Here is a 16,630-nt window from a genome sequence, read left to right as displayed (position 1 = left end):
GAGGGACTTTCGCGTTCAGTGGTGTGGGGACAGGAAGGGCGTGGGATACTAAGGGAACAGGAAGAGACCAGCTGAGTTGGCACTTAGGGCAGATAAGTTATGACTGGAGGTGCTGCTCATGTGGTGGGCTGAAGCCCAAAGGTGAAACCAGGCTGAAAACGTGCCCTTCACCTTGGAGGCTGCAAGGAATTAATGGAAGAATCTCAATATTGTGAGTGAAATAACTAGATTTTTCTTTAGGATGGTAGCACTGCTCAAAGTGTGGAAGATGGACTTGAGGTTGATTGAAGGCACATGTGTTTGGACTTGTGGGTACAGACAAGATAATGTATTTTAAAGCTTTTTATAAAATATACTTGTAGAGATGGTGCTGCTATTTAACTCAAGATTTCTACAGGAAGATATATATGTGTAGGAAAATGGTGACTCCATATACTAATTTATGGACTGGACCACTTGGAGCCAAATTATTCCAAAAAGATAAATATGCCCTGCTTTGGAGCTAAACATATTTGCCACTTTTCAATAAAGGGCCCAGGTCTGCTTTTGTCAAAATGATTGAGACCTGGACTCAGAAAAAATGTTTAAGGCCCTTTTTCATATCTCCAGAATTGAGTTTTACCATTCTAGGGATAGTTGACACCTAGCGCACACTAAATTTGGTTGGTGCTCTGTAGAAGTTTTTGTGCTCAGCGTGTGCTGCTGTGGTTAGCAGTCTCTGAGTTTCCTGGGGGGAGGAGTAGGGAGGCTTGGGCTGCAAAACTATCATTCATTTGCAAATTGCAAGAAACTAGGTGGCCCTTTTCCCCAGGCAGTCAGGGTCAGACACAAGTACCTGCAAGTGTGTGTTTGTGTGTTTCTAGGTCCGTGTTTATGTTTTGCTGAGTGTTGTCTGCTTTATTCAGACCAGAGGGAAAACCTGACATATACCCGGAGTTCCCTGGAGAGAGCCACTAGGGAGATTAGCCTTGGTTACTAGAGGCGCCTGGATATGGAGAAGATCACCTGCTTCCCCTGGTGAACTGGGTAGTGGCTGGGAGCCGAGGGTGTGGGGGAGACTTGGCTCTGCTCGTCAGATTCTGCCAGGGACAGCCGTGACCCTCCCATGGAGCTGAGCACAGGTGTGTTTGCCTGGTGTGTGAGGAAGTGAGGATGGAGTGACCGTGCTTGCTTTTTCCCTTCTCTGGTAGCCTTTCCCCAGGCCGAGCAGTCAGGAACTGAAAGCAATCTTGGGCTGGCATACAGTGCACAGGGAGCGAGATATATGCTTTAAACTCCTGGAGGCATCTCACCATGGGCTTTGGAACCTGCTCTCCTTCACGTGCCAAGCCCCTGGTCCTTCTCACAGGTTAATCAAGCCTAGGATGAATCCTTTGATGGATTCGGGTTTGGTCTCTTTCTTTGGAGACCAAAGGCACCTAACAGATGAACTGTAGGTGGGAATGGTCAGGTCTTTGAAGGATGTGTTTGTGTGCTTCACTACCTGTAGGTACAATGACCAAGTGTTTAGTTTAATATTTGAGTACAGTATGATTTGTGATTGGTTGATCTTTGGTGAAATTTGTTGCCACTCTTTTAGAACTATTATTAAACAGTGAACATTTGTTGATAAAAGGGGCAGTGTGCTCTAGTGGGGAGAATATCAGACTTAGAGACAAGAGTTTGTTCATTCAACAAATACTTACTGAGTGTTTACTATGTTTGTTATGTGCCAGAAATTGTTTTTGGCTCAGAGACCGGGGGAGAAGACAGACCTCTGCAATTACCATGCAGTCTGATGTTAATAGTCAGATAGGAGCATAGACGAGGGAGGTGGGGTGGTGAGAGGGAAGGGAGATCAAGTGCCAAGGGCTTCCTGCAAGAGGTGACACTTTAGAGGAGATTTGAAGGATGAACAGAGATCAGGAAGTTAAGAAGGGCAGGAAATAGTGTGGTGGGCGCAGATTCATGTTCGTCTTCAAGGCTGGCAGGAGCTGAGGCCAGAGAGGTAAGCAGCAGGCTGATCATAGAGAGCTTTATACATCTCACTAAGGAACCTGGGCTTTTAAAAAATCCTGCTTTATGTTCTGCACTGTGTGAAAATTGGGCAACTATTTTCTCTCTGAGCCTCAGTTTCCTTATGAGCAATAAGAAGATGATAATGATTGTCTGGCTTTATCTCATGGCATTGTAGTGAGACTCAAGATAATAGTAGCTAACGATTATTGAACACTTACATGAGTTAACTCATTTAATCCTCACCACAACTTTATGAGATAGGTATTATTATTAAGCGCATTTTACAGATGAGAAAACAGAGGCAGAGAGGTTAAGTAACTTGTCTCAGATCATAAAACTAATAAGTGGTAGAGTCAGGATTTGAACCGAGATAGTCTGTCTAGCGAGAACTTCTCAGTGTGTGTGTGTGTGTGTGTGTGTGTGTGTGTGTGTGTGTTTGTGTGTTTGTTTATGTGTGCCAAGCTCAAGAGCTGAGTAGTTCTTTGGGCTCAAGGCAAAAGAAATGCATAGCTGTGGACTTGTCGTGTATAGTGTTTGGCGTCTCCAAGATGCCTGTTACCAATGGGTCTGTGTATCTGGGGAAAAATACTGTGCTTCCTGGTGGATACCAGGCAGGTAAGCTTCTGACAGTGGAGAGGCTCTCTCCTCCTCAAGAGGGACAACAGGGACCTGGAAATGGTTAATTCTGGAATGAAATGAACCATCTGCCTCTGACAGGGAGGTTTTTCTGTTCACACACCTGATACTGGAAACAGGCCTCCAACACCTGCACACCAGTGTCTGTTTGGAAGGGTCCTGGGAGTTCTGCCACTATCCACCGTGGCTGGCTGAGGAAGTCAGCCGCTTTGCACAGTCGTCTCTGTCCTGTGGATTGTGAAGAGCTGCTCCCCGTCTCTGCCCACTGAGGGAGAAGAGGCAGGCAGCTGCTCCTTGCAGTCACTGACTCCTCAGTCGCTGTCGCCATTGTTCGTACACCCTCTCTCTACAACCATCACTTCTTTTGAAGAATGGCTCCCCTCTTTATCTCGCTTTCTCTCCTCTCAGCCTCCAGAACTTTATCTCACCTTCTCCCTCACACAGTTCCTGCCCCACCCTCTCTTTGATTGGCAAAAGTCACTGGTGAATGCTGGTTGCCAAGTCTCTTGCCTTCTTCTCTGCCCCCGTCTGTCTCTACTCCGAGCAGCAGCCAGCTAGGTTGACAACTCCCTCTTTCCTGAAATTCTTTCCCCAGCTTTGTGACACACTACTTTTCTGATTTTCCAACCTAACTGCTCTTTCTCTTTTCACTTGACAGGTACAATCTCATCAGCTTTCTTCTCTGTGCTTTCTTCCTACATTCTTTCCCTAGCAACTTCAACCACCCCCGCTGCTATAGCTGAGCTTCTAAGCTGGCGATGACTTCCATATTTACAGTTCCAGCCACAGCCTCTCTCTGGAGCACTCGTTCCTCATCTCCATTGGAGTTCTAGACGTGTACACTGAATGTTCTGCCACACTACTAGTTTTTAACCTTTAACCTGGCTGTCCTTTCAGGCATTCCTGGCTCAGTGCACTAATCCCCCAGTTAACTCAGTTTCAAAACTTTGAGTCTTTGATTCGTGCATCTCCCAAGGAGCATTGTTACTGCTTCCTTCCCAATGTTGTTCCTAAATGACTTTTTTTTTTTGAGGAAGATTAGCCCTGAGCTAACTGCTGCCAATCCTTCTCTTTTATTTTTGCTGAGGAAGACTGGCCCTGAGCCAACATCCATGCCCATCTTCCTCCACTTTGTATGTGGGACACCTGCCACAGCATAGCCTGTCAAGCGGCGCCATGTTGGCACCGGGGATCTGAACCGGCGAACCCTGGGCCGCCGAACCAGAACATGCGCACTTAACCACTGTGCCACCGGGCCGGCCCCCCCAAGTGACTTTTATATTCCACTACCTCTGCCACTTACAGCTTTCTTTGGCTTTGTGGGGTCTATTGTGAAAGTCCTGGCCCTTTGCTTGTAGTGACTCCCCTCCATGCTAAAGTGGCATGATTTAAAAAAGCAAAAAAATAAAACACGCATACACACAGTCTCCCCCTCACTCACTGCATGAAAGACAATCTCCTTAATCTGACATTTGAGACCTTCAATGATCTGATCTTAGCCTCTGTTTTATATTCTTATTTTCCACTATCTTTTTCTATGAATCTTGTCCTGCAATCAACCCATATTCCCTTTCCCTATAGGAGCCTCTGTGCTTTGTTCATGTAGCTTCCTGCCTGTGCCTGGACTGATACTTTTATTCCACTTGTTGAGCGATTCCCGCCCTGTTGCTTACCCTCAAATCCTACCTGTCCTTAAAACTGAAGCTGTATGGTAATTCTTACCCAAATCTTCCTGGGTCATCGCAGCAGGAAGTTTCCTCTCCCTTCTCTAACTAGCTTAGTGTTTGGCCTGTACCTCTTTTATGGCTGTCACTGCATACCATCTTGTGTTATCGCTCTTTATGTCCTCATCTTATCTTCCCTATTGGTCTGAAAGTTCTTAGAGGGCAGGGACTGAGGGACTTATTATTTCCTTAATGCTCGGAGAGCAGCAGGCTGGCACAGTACAAATGTGCTGAGTGAATATATTTTGAAGCACTGAGTTATTAACTATCTTTTTTTTTTTTCCCTTAGCAATTTCAGGGGCTGGCCTGGTGGCATCTGCAGTTAAATTCGCACATTCCACTTCAGTGGCCTGGGGTTCGCCAATTTGGATCCTGGGTGTGGACCTATGCACTGCTTGTCGAGCCATGCTGTGGCAGGTGTTTCACATATAAAATAGAGGAAGATGGGCATGGATGTTAGCTCAGGGCCAGTCTTCCTCAGCAAAAAGAGGAGGATTGGTGGCAGATGTTAGCTAAGGGCTAATCTTCCTAAAAAAAAAAACGAATTTCAATACATTAATTGGCTATAAGAATTCAGTGGTCACAGGCCAGCCCCGTGGTCAAGTGGTTAAGTTCGTATGCCCCACTTCGGTAGCCCAGGGTTTCGCTGGTTTGGATCCTGGGCACTGACATGGCACCGCTCATCAAGCCATGCTGAGGCAGCATCACACATAGCACAACCAGAAGGACCTACAACTAGAATATACAAGTATTTACTGGGAGGCTTTGGGGAGAAGAAGACAAGAAGGAGAAAAGAAGATTGGCAACAGATGTTAGCTCAGGTGCCAATCTTTAAAAAAAATAAAAAAGCTGTGTGACCTTGGCCAACTTACTTAACATCACTTAGCCTTGGTTTCTTTATATATTAAAAAAAAAAAAGGAATTCAGTGGTCAACAGGCAGTTATTAATTAGATATTTGGTTTTTGTTCCATGTGTCCAGAAAAGAATTAATATAGCAAGCCTGAGACTACTTATCCTTGGAAAGGCCTGCTTGCAAGGTTGGTCCTTGACTAGCATCTGGGAAGCTGGATTTCAGAAAGTTCCTACCATTCTAAATGATGAGAGTGGCTCACTGTACCTAAACCATTTGTGCAAATGATGTAGTTTATACTGAGTACCTGCTTTCCTTCAGGGAGTCTGGAATTTGGGTACACGCCAGGCAGATGGTGTCTCCATGACCAGTCCCCAGTAAAAACCCTGGGCACTGAATCTCTAATGGTTGCTAACATTTCAAACATGTCGTCACAACTTATGTGTTGTGTGTGACTCCACTGGGAGTGGATTCTTGGGAGCTCATGCCTGATTTTCCCCAGACTTCACCCCATCTTTCTTTTTTCTTTGCTGATTTTGGTTTTTATCCTTTCTCTGTAATAAATCATAGCTGTGAGAATGATTATATGTGTTCTATGAGTCCTCGCAGTGAACCATCAAAAACCTGGGGCTGGTCTTGGGGATCCCCTCAATACACCATGAAATGCTACAAATGCAGAGCCATTTAGCCAATTTTTTTTTTTTTTTTTTTTTTTTAGCTGAGACTTCAGAGATTAATTAAAGACTCAGGTCATTGATCCTTACATAAGTGAGGAGCCCAATTCTTAAGACGGTATGTATCTGGGCATGTGAACAGATATGGTGCTCTACAGGATAAAGCTGAAGCCTTTGTGATTTCCCACTATAAAATTTGGGCGAGAAAGAGCTATTGGAGAAGGTTTGGTGGATTTTTCATAACATCTCATGTCAGAGTCCTAAAAACATCAGTTTTTAGAACTAGTCTTTTAGAAAGATTAGGGGCAATATTTGCCTGGGATCCATTCTCATTATTCCTTTAAATCAGGATTGAGTTCCTTAGGACATTTTTCCTGCCTGACAATAAGGGGTGGGCAGGGCATCCGTCTTGTTGAGTTTCTATGGTGTCAGACTTCAGCTAGGTGTTTAACATGCATCACTTCCTTTAATCCTCACCAAGGTCCTCAAAGGTAGGAGTTTAAAGCCGTATAACATAGATAAGGAAAATGAAACTTAGAGAAGTTAAATATTTGCCCAGAGTCACACAGCTGTTAAGTGGTAGCCCTGGAATTCAAGGCCAGGTCTGACACCCAAGTCAGGGCTCTTTTTTTTTCACTGTGAGGTCTGAACACAGTGGTGTGACTTCATAAAATAATGACTATTATGTCAGCTCTTTCACACCTGGCTAAATCTTACCTGGGCCTCAGTAAACGTGAAACTTTGAGAAGTTTTAGCTTTTGATACCTAGCTGGAAGTTTTAGAGGAGGAGGAGCTTTCCTTGGCAATGATGGCTTCTGTGCGCGCTCTGTGCTCTGTATTTCCTTTCCTGGGCCCTGTGGGTCTCCTCGCAGGGCAGGCATCCCAGCTCTATTCACATCGCTCAGCAGAGTGCTGTGGTCCAGGGGGGCTGTGGTGTGGGGTGTGGGAGGCAGGGCAGGAATGGTCTGCTCTGTCCTTTTTGTCAATTTCAAAGCAGGGTTGCCTGAAGTCTTCCTTCCTGACAGATTTTGGGCAAAAATTTATCTGGGAATAATCCATTTTATTAAATTTGAAAGTAAATGAGGTTTTTTTTTTTGAAAAATAGAATGATCGGGAGGAAAATACAAATGGACGATTCGGGATGCCCTCTTCTATTCTTGTTAGTTTCATCCTGGGAAATGTTTTTATATAACATTTCTTTTAAATGATCCTCACACTTCAGTGAGGAAACAAGGCCTTGGGCTCCAGAGGGTACAGGAGAAAGTGCTGGCTGTGGGCAGAGAAATTCAGCACCTGGTACAGTGCCCGGCACACATTAGGTACGCAATTAATGTTAGGTGAATGAATGTGACTGGATGTAAGCTTCTTGCCTCTTTTGCTGCCCAAAGGGCAGAGTGACTTGGGCCCTAGTTCCCATCAGTGTGCTCTGGTTGAGGAAGGGAGAATTCAGTTTTTTAGATCAGATGTTGAACACGAGGCGAGGCCATTATCATTTCAGAGAAGGAAATGCCAATCGCTTCTCCGTGGCAGGACACGATTTTATTTGGGAGGCTGAGAATAGCTTTAGCGGTGCTAGTAATAATCGCAGCTAATACTCAGGTGGTGTTTACTCTGCTGGACTAAGTGCTTTACACATACAAACTCACCTAATCCTCACGTCGTACTTTTAAGTATATTTTCCCAGTGGGGAAGCTGAAATACAAAGAGGCTAAGTAGCTTGCTCAAGGTCACATACTAAGTGGTAATTCTGAAATGTAAATATGGATACCAAAAAGCAGTCATTGAACCTCTCCTTAGGGATATAAGGGAGAGGAACCTAGGCATTTTTCTCCTGATGTGTTTTATTGCGGTAAAATACACGTAATATAAAATTTATCATCTTAACCTTCTCTACGTGTACACTGGCATGAAACATGTTCACAGTGTTGAGCAACCATCACCACCATCTACCTCCATAACTCTTGTCACCTTATAAAACTGAAACTCTACACCCATTAAACAATAATTCCCCATTCCATTCTACCCCAAGCCCCTGGCACCCACTGTTCTACTTTCTGTCTCTATGATTTAACTACTCTAAGTACCTCATATAAGTGGAATCATACGGTATTTCTCTTTTGGTGACTGGCTTATTTCCGTTAGCATCACATCCTCCAGGTTTGTCCATGTTGTAGCATTTGTCAAAATTTTCTTTCTTTTTTTTTGAGGAAGATTAGCCCTGAGCTAACATCTACCACCATCCTCCTCTTTTTGCTGAGGAAGATTGGCCCTGAGCTAACATCCGTGCCCATCTTTTCTTTTGTATGTGGGATGCCTGCCACAGCATGGCTTGATAAGTGGTGTGTAGGTCCGCACCTGGGATCTGAACCAGAAAACCCCCAGCCTCCAAGGTGGAATGCATGAACTTAACCGCTGCGCCACCAGGCCAGCCCCCAAATTTTCTTTCTTTTTAAGGCTCAGTAATATTCCATTGTATGCATTTACCACATTTTACTTATCCGTTCATCCATCAGTGGACACTAGGGTTGCTTCTATGTTTTAGCTATTATGAATAACGCGGCTATGAACGTGGTTGTATAAATCTCTTCACGACCCTGCTTTCAATTCTTTTGGGTAGATACTCACAAGTGGACGTGCTGGATCTTATGGTATTTCTATTTTTAATTTTTTGAGGAACTGCCACACTGTTTTCCACAGGGGCTGTACCATTTTAGACTCCTGTCAACAGTGCACAAGGCTTCCAATTTCTCACATCCTTGTCAACACTTGTTATTTTCTGTTTTTTTGATAGTAGCCACTCTAATGAGCATGAGGCGGTATCTCATTGTACTTGTGATTTGCATTTCTCTAATGATTAGTGATGTTGAATATGTTTTCATGTGCTTATTGGTCGTTTGTATATCTTCTTTGGAGAAATGTCTATTCAAGTCTTTTGCCCTTTTTTAAATTGAGTTGTTTTTTTGGTGTTGAGTTTTAGGAGTTCTCTACATATTTTGGATATTAATTCCTTATTAATGATATATGATATTCAAATATTTTATCCCCTTCTGTGAGTTGCCTTTTTACTCTCTTGGTAGTGTATGTTGATGCACAAAATTTTTGAGTTTTCATGAATTCCAGTTTGTCTGTTTTTTTCCTTTGCCTTTGGTGTCATAGCCAAGAAATCATTGCCAATTGCAATGTCATGAAGCTTTTGCCCTATGTTTTCTTCTAAGAGTTTATATTTTTGGGTCTTACATTTGGGTCTTTGATCCATTTTGAGTTAATTTTTGTATATGGTATTAGGTAAGGGTACAACTTCATTCTTTTGCATGTGGATATCCAGTTTTCCCAGTGTTATTTGTTGAAAATACTGTCCTGTCTCTATTGAATTGCCTTGGCACCCTTGTCAAAAATCATTTGAGGGAACATAGGCATTTTTAAATGCCACATAGTTCTTGGTATTTCTTAGTTTTATTTATTAAAAGGAAAGTGCAGATGAAGGGTTCTACTTTCCATGAATTCCTGGAGCAATTTCTGGAAATTCTGCTTTTTTTTTTTTTCTTTAAAACTTCTATGTAAGCCTCAAACAATTATTTAAACTTTTATCCTAAAGAAATGTGAATTCATGTTTGAGTCTTCTTGTACTTTTCCCCTTAACATACTGCATATTTTTTCTCCCTCCAAATACCAGGCAAATAGTAGAAATCAAGCCCACATAAGCAGAAAAGACTTTATAAACTCAAGTTCCCTCATTGGGGGACCGGTTCATGGAGAGACATGACGCCCACTTGGCAATTTGGATTCTTTTGAGTTCTGTGATATGAAAGTCTATCAGTGACCTTGAATAAGTGGGAGGTTTTATTGCTTGTTCTGTTGTCCTTTAGAGTTCAAATCTGCACTTTTGAGTCATCAGAGCATGGGGATTGGGGCTCTGTGAGCTCTTTTCTCTAATGAGTTGCATAGCATCATTAATTGAAGATGGCAAAGCATTAACTTCTCATTTTGACACGTTGCCAGTTGTGCTGGACTAGTTTTTCAGACCACATAGTTATATTTAATTAAATATTTTGCAGGGTTCATATTTGCATTGAGGGAGCATACTGATTAAAACAATGTGGAAATGCAATTGCTTGCCAGATTCCAGCCACAGATTCTCCAGTCTTTTTTTGGTAATAGGATTTTTCATTTGTGCAGAACTAAATAATGTGACAGCTGTGAGGCTTTAACCATGGAAATGGCTATTTATTTGCCTGTTGGAGCAATTTCCATGACAGAGAGTGTTGAGAGCATGCCCTTGATTTTTAAGGACAGGTTTATAAAACATCAGTTATGAGATATATCAGCTTATGTTTCATGGATGTTATAAAAATTTGAGTTGGCTGAAACTTTTCTCCATGTCCGTCTCCTGGAGAAGGTTTACAATTCAAAGACCCTGAAGAGAAAATAGAAAACTTTTCATTTGTAAAACATAGAATTTGATCAATGACAGTTCTCCAATTGCTTCCTTCCTTCTAAGTATTTGTATTTGGTAATGAAGAAGATGCAATAAAAGCTCTGAAACTAAGAATCTGGGTGGCATGGCGGAGCAGTTTATTAACAAACAATTTCCTTTTATGATACTTCTCTTGTAAAATTATTTTGAGTCTTTAGTTTATTGTTTCCAAAAGGTACTTGTTTGAAGAGGAAAAAAAAATCCTTCTGGAGACTTTAAGGTACTTAAAGTGACACATTTCATAGGAGCCCCTTTCAGAGATGATTTGCATTAAATAGACTAGAAAGTTAAGCTACAGGTTAAGAGAGAAATGAGCACCCCGACTTGGAATAGAGCCCAGAAAGCCAGAGGACATTTGGCTGTCAGCTGCCTCCACTGCCCTGTCAGATAGCCCATTCTGAACTATCCCAGAAGGGTGGATTTGAGGGAGCTCTTTTGGTAGAGCTCAGGGTCACCCCTAATGTGAAGACCACCCCCCACTAGAGGCTGGGTTGGTGTCATGGTTTCCCTGGTGAGTTATGTCTTTTTCAGTGATTCACAGAGTCTAATCTTCTACAGAACAGTAGGCTTTCACTGGGCAGACTATATCCCTTAACTAACCTTGTTCATCTGGCTTCCTTTGATTCCTACTGGGTACATATCCTAATTTAGCACATATATAAAAAAATATTTTTTAATACATAATAAACTAACCCGTCCTGTAGAATTCATCAACTACGTATTGTGTGTAGGTTCGATCTCAGCTGGACCATCAGCATGTCAAGGTTATTAATCCCTTTCTCTTATAGCTTTTGTATTCCTATAACAGCTGGTAGAATTCCCAGGGAATGAGGTTGAGAGTTATGGGTCTTTCTCTGTTTCAAGAAGTGAGAAAGCAAAAAACTATTTGCAGCATGTATTCCCTTTCTTATCAGCTCAAAGTTGAGGCGTATGACCCCACATGGGTCACTCTCAATGTCTTGCTAACCACACTTCATCTAGGACTTTGATTTAGGCCAGAGGAGAGGGAGTGAAGTGGCTCCTCATAAGAGTCTTCAAGTATGTGTTTGAAGAGCTATTGTGGGCGTGTTGGAAAACAGCTGTTTGCTCTGTTCACAGTGGACAATGCAAAAGGGAACAGATGGCAACTTAGATGGTAAAAACTTTGATGATATAGGGCTGGTCAATCTTTAGAAGAGGAAAGACGTGTAGAGGTCATCTGTCCCACTCTTTGTTCTACAGGCGAGAAAACTGAGCTGGTTGAATGATAATTCCAGGCTCACAAAGCTAATAAGTAGCATAGGCAGGGGTTGAATCAGTGTCTCCAGGCTTGCAATTTGGTGTTTTCCCATAATCCTCTACTCCCAATCCTAATCATTGTGAAAGTTGTGACTAGATGCTCAAGTGTTCTACCCAGCAAAGCTGAGGGCTCTTCCTTTCTGGGGTTTTTTTTTTTTTTTTTTTTAGATTTAGAAGGCTAAATGACTGTCTTCCTGCAGAGGTTCAAGTGAAGTCCAGAAAGGAATGGAATATTTTTCTGGAAGTCACTGTGAGCCAGAATATTTACTGAGAGTTCTTTGTTTTGGAAGATTCACATTTGTTCACATGTACCATTTCTTCTGCCACGCCATACTTCATCTGTTCACCCTAGAGTGGTTTGTAGGTCCTCTGGTTTTTTCTTCTGCTGTGGAATTGTGATGGGGCAGGAGCTGCCAGCACCATGGGGCACATCCCAGTTTTCCTAAATAGCTGACTAGCAAGAAGCCTCAAGCTGTTCTTGATCTCTAACATATGGGAACCCAGGGGCCAGAGGAAGTTGCTGGCAGGCTGTCTTTGAAATGCAGATCAATTTAAAATAAGAGAGCACAGTGTTTGGCATGTAGTAGTTACTTAATAAATAATTGTTGGACAAATGAATTATGGTGCTTCTCTACCTTCTTCCCTTGTAATTATTGAGCTGGAAGGGAACCGAAAGACAAATTCAGCTCAACCTCTTTATTTTCTGGGATAAAGGAAGTGAAGTCTAGAAATGTTAAATGATTTGCCCGAAGTCATGCAGCTAGTTAGGGGCTGTGCTGGGGCTTAGGGGCATGTCGTTCTGTGTCTTCATATTATGTTAGGTTGAATCAAGTAAAATTGCCATTTCTGTGGGTCAAAATATTTGTATATTGGCAATTTTGTGTGGTTCAACCTAATATGTTTGAAGGATCAATACTTTCTTATTTCAATAATAATAATAAGAATAACAACCTTGGCCTTCTCTCTAAAACAAGCAATCATATATAGCGTAGCTATAACCAGATCAAGAATACTGGTTCTGAATCAGATGATCCTAGTTTTATATTCTTGGTCTTTCTAAGCTGAAGTTTGCTCATCTATAAAACAGAAAAAATATTAGGTGCATCACTTTTAAGATTGTTTTAAAGCTTAAATGAGATCATTCTTTGAAGGGCTTAGTATAGTACCTGGAACGTGGTAATTACTTAATAAATATGTGCTATTATTCATTGTATTAATAAGGAAGAGAATAAAACTCATAAGGCTTTAAAAATTTATAATCCTTCTGGACAGCACATTCATCTTTTCTAAAGTCCATAGGATATGCCACACCTTTGTTGTCTAACATAGACACATCTTTATATTCTCTCTCTTTCATATGCTTCTGCTAGTTATAGAGAATACACTTGGAATGATGTTCTGTCTATTTTTAAGAACTTCGTTTGGACAAAATGTCCTCTTGTGCCAGGCAAGATCATTACAGCAGAAGTAAAGCAAACGCGTGAGTATGGGGAATTAGTCGGCAGGCTCCATAAAGGGAGGGGACCTCTTCTGTCACAGTCGTGCGTGATTCTTCCTCAGTTCCTAGCAGAGCCCAAGTGTATAGTCAGGGCTCAAAATTCTGTTAGTATATTCTTTTTAAAATCTGGACTCTGGAACTATATCCAGTGTTTGTCCATCCCTGCCTCATGGGACAGCAAACATCTCCACTACCTGGGCTTGGAGACACCCCTGTGTAAAGTGTTTCTCAGAGATTCCTCATGACCCAGTGACACATCCAGAGCAAATATGTTTTCAGGCAGCTGCACACTTAGGGGAAAAGTTATCACCCTCAGGCAGAGAATGGACTAAGGCACTCCCAGCCGTGAGAAGGAAGCAGGAGACTTACCCTGAAAACAAATACTTCCCTCGCAGAGAAAATAAACAGAGGCATCCCTCCTTCCCTTCAGTGCCACCAGCCCACCATTCTGAGGGATCAATAGGCTTTTTCGGGTGTCTTCCTGTAGTGTCTGTGCTGCCTTTGGACGGGACCCCTGCATGAAACCACGGAGGAGGAGAGCAAGCCCAAGACAAGCCTTCTTCCACAGCGATTTGCAGGGAGACGGACTTGCAGTACACTGTCCTAACAGCTGTGTAAATGCCCTTCTTATCTTCCCCTCAAACTGGCTTCTTCCCATTTACTCCATCCTCCATCACCATTTACTTTGTCTACATTACTTTTTCCGTTGTAAATGGAAGCAAAGCTTAATACTTGGAGAGAGGTGCTACGTGAATGAAACACTGCTTATTTATTGAAAAGATATAAACTGTCAAAGAATTGGCTACCTTTTTAAACTATAAAGTGAGGATTAGTGCCTGAAAGTATCTATAGAAGGATAAAAACATTCATTGAACATCTACTTAGGTTGGCGTTGAGCTAGGCTGTTTATGTACTCCGTGTCTCATTCACATAGCAACCTTGCTAAAACAGTATTGTCCACCGTTTTACAACTGGGAAAATTGAGGTTTGGAGAAATTAACTGGCGCAAGATCACACAGCAAATTATCAGTACAGCTCTCTGACAAAAGCTATGTATGGACTTGACACTACTGTGGGTTCAGCTGGAGGGGGTCTTGAATCTCGCTGCAGGCCCGTAAGGCAGGTAGGCACAGCTATTACTGACCTTTTGAAATTGAGAAAATTGGAGCAAAAGCATTGTAAATTTCTGGTTTATCTAGTTCTCCTGTGAGGAATAAAAAAATGTATACATTCCTCCATTCACTTGTTCATTTATTAAAAACACTTTTATTCAGTCTCCATTCTAGGCTTAGCATTGTGTTAGGCATTGAGAGGGTGTCAAAAAGGTATAAGACGTGGACCCTGTCTCAGGACCTTTTATCCTAGCTGAGGAGATATACAAGTCCTGAAATATTTGTCCTTAATGTGAAAACAGGATTACATTGTGTGACAAAAACAATTGATGCATTGGAAGTTTAGAGGTGGGAGAGTTGTATGTAGATGGTTAGGAAAGGTTTTATGTGTTAACCACACCCACGCATACTGTCTCAAATTGGTGGTGCTGATGGTGGTAGAGGAGAGGTTGCTTCAAGATATTTTTTTCCTTCCCCCCAAAGCCCCCCAGTACATAGGTGTATATTCTAGTTGTGAGTGCCTCTGGTTGTGCTATGTGGGATGGCGCCTCAGCATGACCTGATGATCAGTGCCATGTCTGCACCTGGGATCCAAACCAGCGAAACCCTGGGCTGCTGAAGTGGAGTGCACAGACTTAAGCACTCTGCCATGGGGCTGGCCCCCCAAGATATTTTTTTTAATTAAACTTTTATTTTGAGGTAATTGTAGATTCTCATACAGTTATAAGAAATAATACAGAGAGATCTGTGTACTCTTTACCCATTTCCGTCAATAGTAACATCTTGCACAGCTATAGTACAATAATCACAACAAGGATATTACCATCAAAACAATCTTTATTTCCCCAGTTTTGCATGTGCTCGTGTGTATGAGTGTGTGTACGCGTGCACTAAGTTCTGTACAATTTTATCACATGTATCCACCACCATCATCAAGATACTGATCAGTTCCATCCCCACAAGGATCCCTCCATTTTCCTTTTATAACCGTATGCATCTACCTGTCGGCTCCCCTAACCCCATCCCTAGCCCCTGGCAACTACTAATCTGTTCTCCATTTCTACCATTTTTCTATTTCAAGAATGTCATATAAATGGAACCATACAGTAGGCAACCCTTTGGGACTGGCTTTTTTACATTCAGCATAGCTCCCTTGAGTTCACCCAAGTTGTTGCACATACCTATAGTTCATTCCTTCTTATCACTTGGAAGTATCCCATAGTTTGGATATACCATAGTTTATTCACCTGTTGAAGGGCATCAGGGTTATTTCTAATTTCTGGCTATTACAAATAAAGCTGCCATGTATAGGATTTTTTTTTTTTTTTTTTACACTATGTGGCCTAGTTGGGTCCAAACTTAGACAGTGTGTGAACTGGAAGTAACTGTCACTCTTTCCTCAGGGATAAATTGTTCATTTAGCACTCATTCAACAAGTACTTTTTGAGCTAGGCATTGTACTACTGACATTCTACTAAGAAGTAGTGAATGAAAGTTTCCTTTGTAGAGTCTTGTACTTCAGTGGCCTATAGCTCTCAGGGTGTGGCTGCTTTGGAGAACAAACTAGAAATGCAGTCTCTGGGCCTCATTTAAGCTCCTGTGGACTCTGATAGACCCCAATAACTAAAATTTGGAGGTTTTAACCTCTTTAATTCTCCCAGATCAATTCAGACTTTGTGTAACTTTGCATGGTGATTAAAAATCTCATTTAAAATCTTAAACGGATTTTTAAATTATTTTGGAAATTGAAGAATGGAAGAAGTTTCTGCAAAAATTGTTTAAAGATCTGCTTATCTTTTTATAAAACTGGTAGGCAAGGACTTTTACTCCTAGGAAGATGTTAAACATTTGTTAGTTAATGCCTGTTTAGGGAAGAGGTGAAATCCCACTTTTCCTTCTATTTTCCATCCCTGAATGGGATTTATTTCCAGCTGCCCTCAAACCATGCTGTGTTGTTTGCGTGAGCCCATAATGAAACTCTGTCCTATCTACTCTGGTATTTAGTAAATGTTTTTTCGTTTAGGTTTGTTTAGAATTACAAAATCCTCTATCAGGTGAGACTCAATCTCACAGAGAAGATCTCATTGGATTTTTGCCTTCTAGCATTGAGGGGGCACTCAAGTCCTTTCCACCTTAGCGGGGACCATGTATGGTTGTGATTTCAATGTGGAGTGGTTGCAGGATTTCTCTTGGCTTAAATTGCCTTTTTCTCGCCTCCCACTCCTTCCCTCCCTGCCTTGAAGCCTCTTCTGATTGGCTCAAACAAGAAGTAGTAGCCAAATAAGAAGATCCTGCATTAAATACATGCAAATGCTGACGTGTTGCAGCTGGCAGAAGGCTGTGATGTGAGTAATTAGTGATTCCCAGGGCTGATAAAAACTAGTT

General features: G+C 42.0%; 1 protein-coding gene across 7 annotated transcripts in view; it reads left to right on the top strand.

The window, feature by feature from the left end:
• SYTL2 (synaptotagmin like 2) overlaps nucleotides 1-16,630 on the top strand; it is a 107,798-nt gene that overhangs the window by 9,275 nt on the left and 81,893 nt on the right. The window contains exon 1 of one of the 7 annotated variants that reach the window (XM_046685117.1): nucleotides 5,982-6,001. The exons of the other annotated variants lie outside the window; for them this stretch is intronic. The gene's annotated coding sequence lies outside the window, so the exon portion shown is untranslated. Of the gene's footprint in view, nucleotides 1-5,981; nucleotides 6,002-16,630 lie in introns of those variants that run through there. 7 annotated transcript variants of the gene reach the window in all.

Source organism: Equus quagga, chromosome 14 (assembly GCF_021613505.1).
Source record: "Equus quagga isolate Etosha38 chromosome 14, UCLA_HA_Equagga_1.0, whole genome shotgun sequence".
Lineage (NCBI taxonomy): Eukaryota > Metazoa > Chordata > Mammalia > Perissodactyla > Equidae > Equus > Equus quagga.
This window is presented reverse-complemented; position numbering and strand designations above follow the sequence as displayed.